Source organism: Plecotus auritus (assembly GCF_963455305.1).
Source record: "Plecotus auritus genome assembly, chromosome: 2".
NCBI classification, from domain to species: Eukaryota; Metazoa; Chordata; class Mammalia; order Chiroptera; family Vespertilionidae; genus Plecotus; species Plecotus auritus.
The window spans coordinates 93,171,743-93,177,742 of record NC_137771.1 but is presented as its reverse complement, the minus strand read 5'-3'; positions in this window follow the sequence as shown (position 1 = coordinate 93,177,742).

The following is a 6,000-nucleotide window of genomic DNA, read 5'->3' as shown; positions in this document are numbered from 1 at the left end:
GTTAACATAAAATAATAGAACATTTTAATAAAAATTAATATTTTTTCTTGAATATTAACTTACCAGACGCTGAATAACTGCACAAATTGATAAGTGTAACACAAATAAACCTATTTTTCTTGTTCTCTGAAATCAAAATATTTTCTGTTGTGCACACCAAACAAGTCAGTCCAAGACTAATGATGTGGCAATCGGCTGCTAAAATATTCGCTGCTAGTATTAGTGGAGAGAAATGGTGCGCCTGCGGTTAAGGCACTTAAGGGCAGTGAATGCAACATGATTATAGTAATCAATCATTAGCGAACGTTGTAGTTCGTTATTAATAACTAGAGGCCCGATGCACGAAATTTGTGCAAGAGTAGGCCTTCCTTCCCCTGGCTGCCAGCACTGACTTCCTTCTGGCATCCGGGACCTGGGCTGCCAGGAGGCACCCAGGACCAGGGCTTCCCTCGCAGCCCCGGCTTCGTCCAGAAGATTGTCTGGAAGGATGTCTGGTCTTATTAGCATATTAAGCTTTTATTATTATAGATTATGTGTAACAGGATATTATAAAAATTGTTACAAAATTTTTATTAAAACATTTCTTACATACCTTTATATTGGCTGGGCCACAAAACTATTCGTTGTGGGCTGAATGCAGCCCCGGGGGCTGTGAGTTTGACATGCGTGGCTTAGATGAAGGGAGGTTCAGCAAGCCTTTTGGGAACCACAGAGATGTCACCCTTATGAGCTCAGGCTCTGCTTATACCCAGTGCCCTGTGCTTGTGGCTCAAGATAGGCCTGGCCTGTAACACAGCACCCATTTTTCCTTTCCACACTTACAAGCCCCAAGGCAGGGGCCGAGGAGGATGCAAATCATAAGACAGGTGGTGCTTATACGGGCCCAGGACACAGCAGTCTCCAAACATCAGGAAGATGGCAGATCTTTGCATCAACCACTGCTTTTTCATGGTCCCACAAGATGCAAATGTCTGGGGAGTTTTCGAACTGTATATTAGGCAGGTGTACTCCCCATCTTTTCCCTACTGATCTAATTTCATGAGAACACATTCATGCAGTGAGTTGCTGCACAGGAAGGAATATCTACCATGCTTTCTAATCTGTTCATTAGGCCTTAGAAAACTCCTTTGGCATAAAAAATATAAAAGGATCACCTACTTTTGCTGCATATTCAAAAATGATCAGTGCTAATATGATACCTTTGTTAGACCTCCTGCCTCGAGGCAGCTCCTCTGAGCCTGTGCTATTTAGCCTCTTTTTCAACTATAAGGTTAGGTATTTTTTGTTTAGTTGTAGGCAAAAACATGTTCTAATGTATAGAAGTCAAATATCAAGGTGTCAGCAGGGTTGGTTCCTTCTAAAGCTTCCCTCCTGGGCTTGTAGTCGGCTGTCTTCTCCTTGAGTCTTCACCAGGTCGTCCTCTGTGTGTATCTGTGTGTGTTTCTTTATTTGTCCAAATTTCTTAGTCACCCCTATTTTCTTATACAGCCACATTCTGAGGTAGTGGGGGTTAGGACTTTAAAATATGAATTTGGGGCACACAATTCAGCCCATAACATATATAACTATATATCTATCGAGATGATAGATGATAGATAGATAGATAGATAGATAGATAGATAGATAGATAGATAGATGACAGATGGATCCTAAAAATGTCAACATGGATTTTAGAGATCCAAAGTTTCTCATTAATCATGATCCCTCAGGGTCTCATCTCCTCTCAATCTTCCCCTCCATGCAGATGAGTGTACATCTTGGCTCCTTTCCTGTAGGTCTGACCCACATGTGCCGTGTCACACTGGATGTTTCCTCCCAAGCCTTCTGCTGGCACCATCAGCTCTACCTATGTAAAACAAAATCATCCCACCCACACGACATCTCTTCTTTCTTCTGATCTTCCTGCTCCCCTGAAGGCCCTGTCACCTTTCAGATGTACCCTCCTCACTCTGGAGGCTCTGTCTCTGTCTCCCCCATCTTCCTTGACTCCTCTCCAAGCAGTGGCTGTGTATAGACCTCTGAAGTGTTCCTCTCCTACTGCCCCATCACAGTTCAAGTCTTTCTCCCTCTGCCTGGGGAATTCCAACAGCACCTATGCATCTCCCCCACATCTGGGCCAGCCTGCACATGGCACTCTCTGGCATGTGTAGCTTTGATTGCTTTTCACTCTTCATTAAGTGCAAACATCTCACCCTGTGATTCAGAGTCTTCTAGAATTGGGCCACCCAGCTCTCCACATAGCCAAGCAGCCACACCTTTAGAGAATACAGAGCTCTGCTTTAGAAAATCCTTCCTGGGTTCCTTCTTTGGTGACACTGGCCGATGTTGCTGGCCCCGTAGGAATTGTGCCATATTTGCGTCCCTATATTTGCTTTCCTGTCCTCCTTTCTTTCTTCATTTCCCTTCTCAACACAAACATACAAGCACGCACGTGCGCACACACACACACACACACACACACACACAATTACCGCTTTAAACAGAGAAGTATTCAGAAATATTCAGCAAAAATCAAGATGTGCCAATGTCATACAATGAGCAAGAGAAAAAAGAAGCATACAGAAAGTATAGAAATCCCAAATTTTAACCAGTAACCTCTTGGCCTCTTATAGATTGCACTAAGAGAGGCCTACACAAACAGATTCTTCCTTGGAAGGATGAAGTAGGGCTAGGAAAAGAGATTTCCCTGAGGCTGTCCAGAAGCAAGTATGATGGTCTTTCAAGATCAACAGGCATTAAAGACAAGTTTATATGCCAGAAAATAATGAGAATTTTGTTCCTTGACACCAAGTAAACAGAAAAGTATAAATGTAGACAGCTATTAGGGGAAAGGAGGAAGAGAAGAGAATGTGACTCATTTCCTCCATCAGTTAAAAAGAAAAAAAAAGATTCAATAAAAAAATGAAAAGATGGTGTCACTACCAGACATTGTGTTTGTGTGTCAGAGTTTTGCTGACCCAGGAAATACTTCCAGCGTCTTTGCATTGTCTCTTGTATGAACACTGCCGAAAACATTGGTTGTGGTGGTGGTGATGTGGTGTGTGTGTCTGTGTGTCTCAATAGGACCTAAGGCTGTTTTGAGAAGAATCTATTTCCATTCCATTCAGAGCTGCCCAAGCCAGTCTGATTAGTTGGGAGAGTGAAAGAGAAAGAAGCTCAGAAGAAAGTTTTCCCTTTCCCTTCATCTTTACTCTACTAAACACAGAAGATTTTGGGGTTGAATATCATCCTATCTAATAAAAGAGTAATATGTAAATTGACCATCACTCCAACACACAAGATGGCTGCCCCCAAGTGGTCAAAGATGGCCACCACAAGATGGCCAGCAGGGGAGGGCAGTTGGGAGAAACCAGGCCTGCAAGGGAGGGCAGTTGTGGGCGATCAGGCCAGCAGGGGAGGGCAGTTGGGAGGAACCAGGCCTGCAGGGGAGGGCAGTTAGGGGCAATCAGGCTGGCAGGGGAGGGAAGTTGGTGGCAACTGGGCCTGCAGGGAAGGGAAGTTTGGGGGGACCCAGGCCTGCAGGGGAGAGCAGTTGGGGGGGACCAGGCCTGCAGGGGAGGGCAGTTAGGGGCAAACAGGCTGGCAGGGGAGTGGTTAGGGGGCGATCAGGCTGGCAGGCAGAAGCGGTTAGGGGCAATCAGGAAGGCAGGCAGGTGAGCAGTTGGGAGCCAGCAGTCCTGGGTTGTGAGAGGGGTGTCTGACTGCCCATTTAGGCCTGATCCTAAAAGGGCAGTTGGACATCCCTCGAGGGGTCCTAGATTGGAGAGGGTGGAGGCTGGGCTGAGGGACACACACCCCCGTGCATGAATTTTGTGCACAGGGCCTCTAGTCTATATTAATAAAAGGGTAATATGCTAATTAGACCGGATAGACCCGACGTCTTCCAGACATCCTTCTGGACAAAGCCACAGTGGCTGCGAGGGCCGAGGGCCGGTGGTGTGGGAGAGGTGGTGTCACGGGAGAGGTGGCAGTGTGGAAGAGGTGATGGCACAGGCCGGTCCAACACCGTGGCCCCTTCTGCAGAAGCAGCCACAGATACCTTGGTGTGGACCCAGTCCTGGCGCCACACTTCCGCAGAGGCTGGACAAGGTGCAATCTGCTGTACCTCAACCTCCCACAGCCCCTCCCACAGCCAACCTGGCCCCAGATCACCCACCAGTGGGCGAGGGGGGCGGGGCCAGTGCTAAGAAGTGAAGCCAGATTGCGGTTTAGGCCTGCACCCCCTGGGGAGAGGGCCTAAGCCATCAGTAGGACATCCCCTGAGGGCTCCTGGACTCTGCAAGGGGGAAGGCTGGGCTGAGGGACCCCCCCACCCTGTGCACTGGGCCTCTCGAACAACCAGCCGCTATAACGTGTGCTGACCACCAGGGGCATGCATAGAACATGGCGGGCGTCAGCAGCAGGCGGCAGAGTGGGGAACATGGCAAGTGTCGGCCGCAGTGGGATGGTGGAGCGGGTGAGCAGGGGCACCAGACCAAGGCAGGGTGCCGGGTGCTGTCATTGGGACAAGCCTCTGGTGGTTACTGAAAATTCTTTGCTCCCATGCACTGTGGTCCCATCCGGAGCTTGCATCTGCTGTCAGTGCCAGCCCCACTTGTACCCGCTGGTGGTGCCCAGCACTGACCCCAATCAATCTGCGCCATCAACATATGTGAGCAGCAGCTGCTGGCCCCAATCACCCCTCAGGGCTTCTCCACCTCCCCCTGCTCCTGAGGGGCGATCGGGGCCAGCAGCCACCTCTTGCACCCGCTGCCAGTGACAGCCCCGCTAGCACCCACTGCTGGCACCGGCCCCGCTTTCACCCACAGCCAGCACTGGAGCCACCGCTCATACCCACTGACAGTGCCCAGCAACGGTCCTGATCGCTCAGCGCCATCAGCAGGTGCAAGTGGTGGCTGCTGGCCTGATTTCCCCTGAGGGCTTCTCCACCTCCCCCTGCTCCTGAGGGGCAATTGGGACAGCAGCCGCCACTCGCACCCACTGACGGCACCAGCCCTGCTAGTACCCACTGCTGGAGCCGACCTCAATCACTCCATGCCATCAATGGGTGTGAGTGGGGCTGGTGCCGTCAGTGTGTGAGAGTGGTGGCAGCAGGAGCGGGGCTGCTGGCAGACAGGGGCCTGGGGGCCACAGCAGGAGGGACTGGGTTGGGGCGTGGAGGATGGGCCAAGACATGCCCTTGTGCCCTCTGCAGCCTTGCAGCCCACAGTTCCTTTCAAGGTGCACAAATTGTGCACTGGGCTCCTAGTCTTCTATAATAATAAAAGCATAATATGCAAATCGACCAAATGACTGAACAACAGAACAACCGTCCGGATGACCTTCCAGACGACCACATTATGACACGCACTGATGCCAGGCCAGCCAAGGCGGGTGTGATGCAATTGGTGAGGGGGCCCCGCCATCGCCCTAAAATTGCCCCACAGAGGGAGGCCCAGGCCAGCCAAGCGATCGCACTCCACGCCTGTTTCCCACAGAAGGAGGCAACTGGTGACGGGGGAGGGAGGGCAGCACCACACATATGGCAAGCAGAGGCAGTAGCGGGGGCGGGGCCAGCTGCTGGCAGCCAGGAGAAGGAAAGCCATGATAGGCCCTGATTGCCAGCCAGGCCTAGGGACCCTACCCAAGGGGTCCCAGATTGCAAGAGGGCGCAGGCTGGGCTGAAGGACAACAACCCCCCCCCCCCCCCGCCCTCCCGGTCATGCACTAATATTGAGTACCGGGCCTCTAGTAACACAACATTTCTAAACCTTTGCTCAGTTAAAACAGGCCTGTGTCCCTGTGGGAACCCTCAGAGAAGCACATACCTCCCTGTCACCATATAGAGAAACAGACCCTTTACAACCCCATCCACAGCCCGACCCACTCTATTTCTGTGTGTGCATGTGTGTGTGCACACACACATACACACAACTGTCCTCCCTCCTCTCTACACCATGGTTACCAGAGCCCACACCCGCAACTTCCCTACATCAAAAATGGGCAAAGAACTCAAGGAAA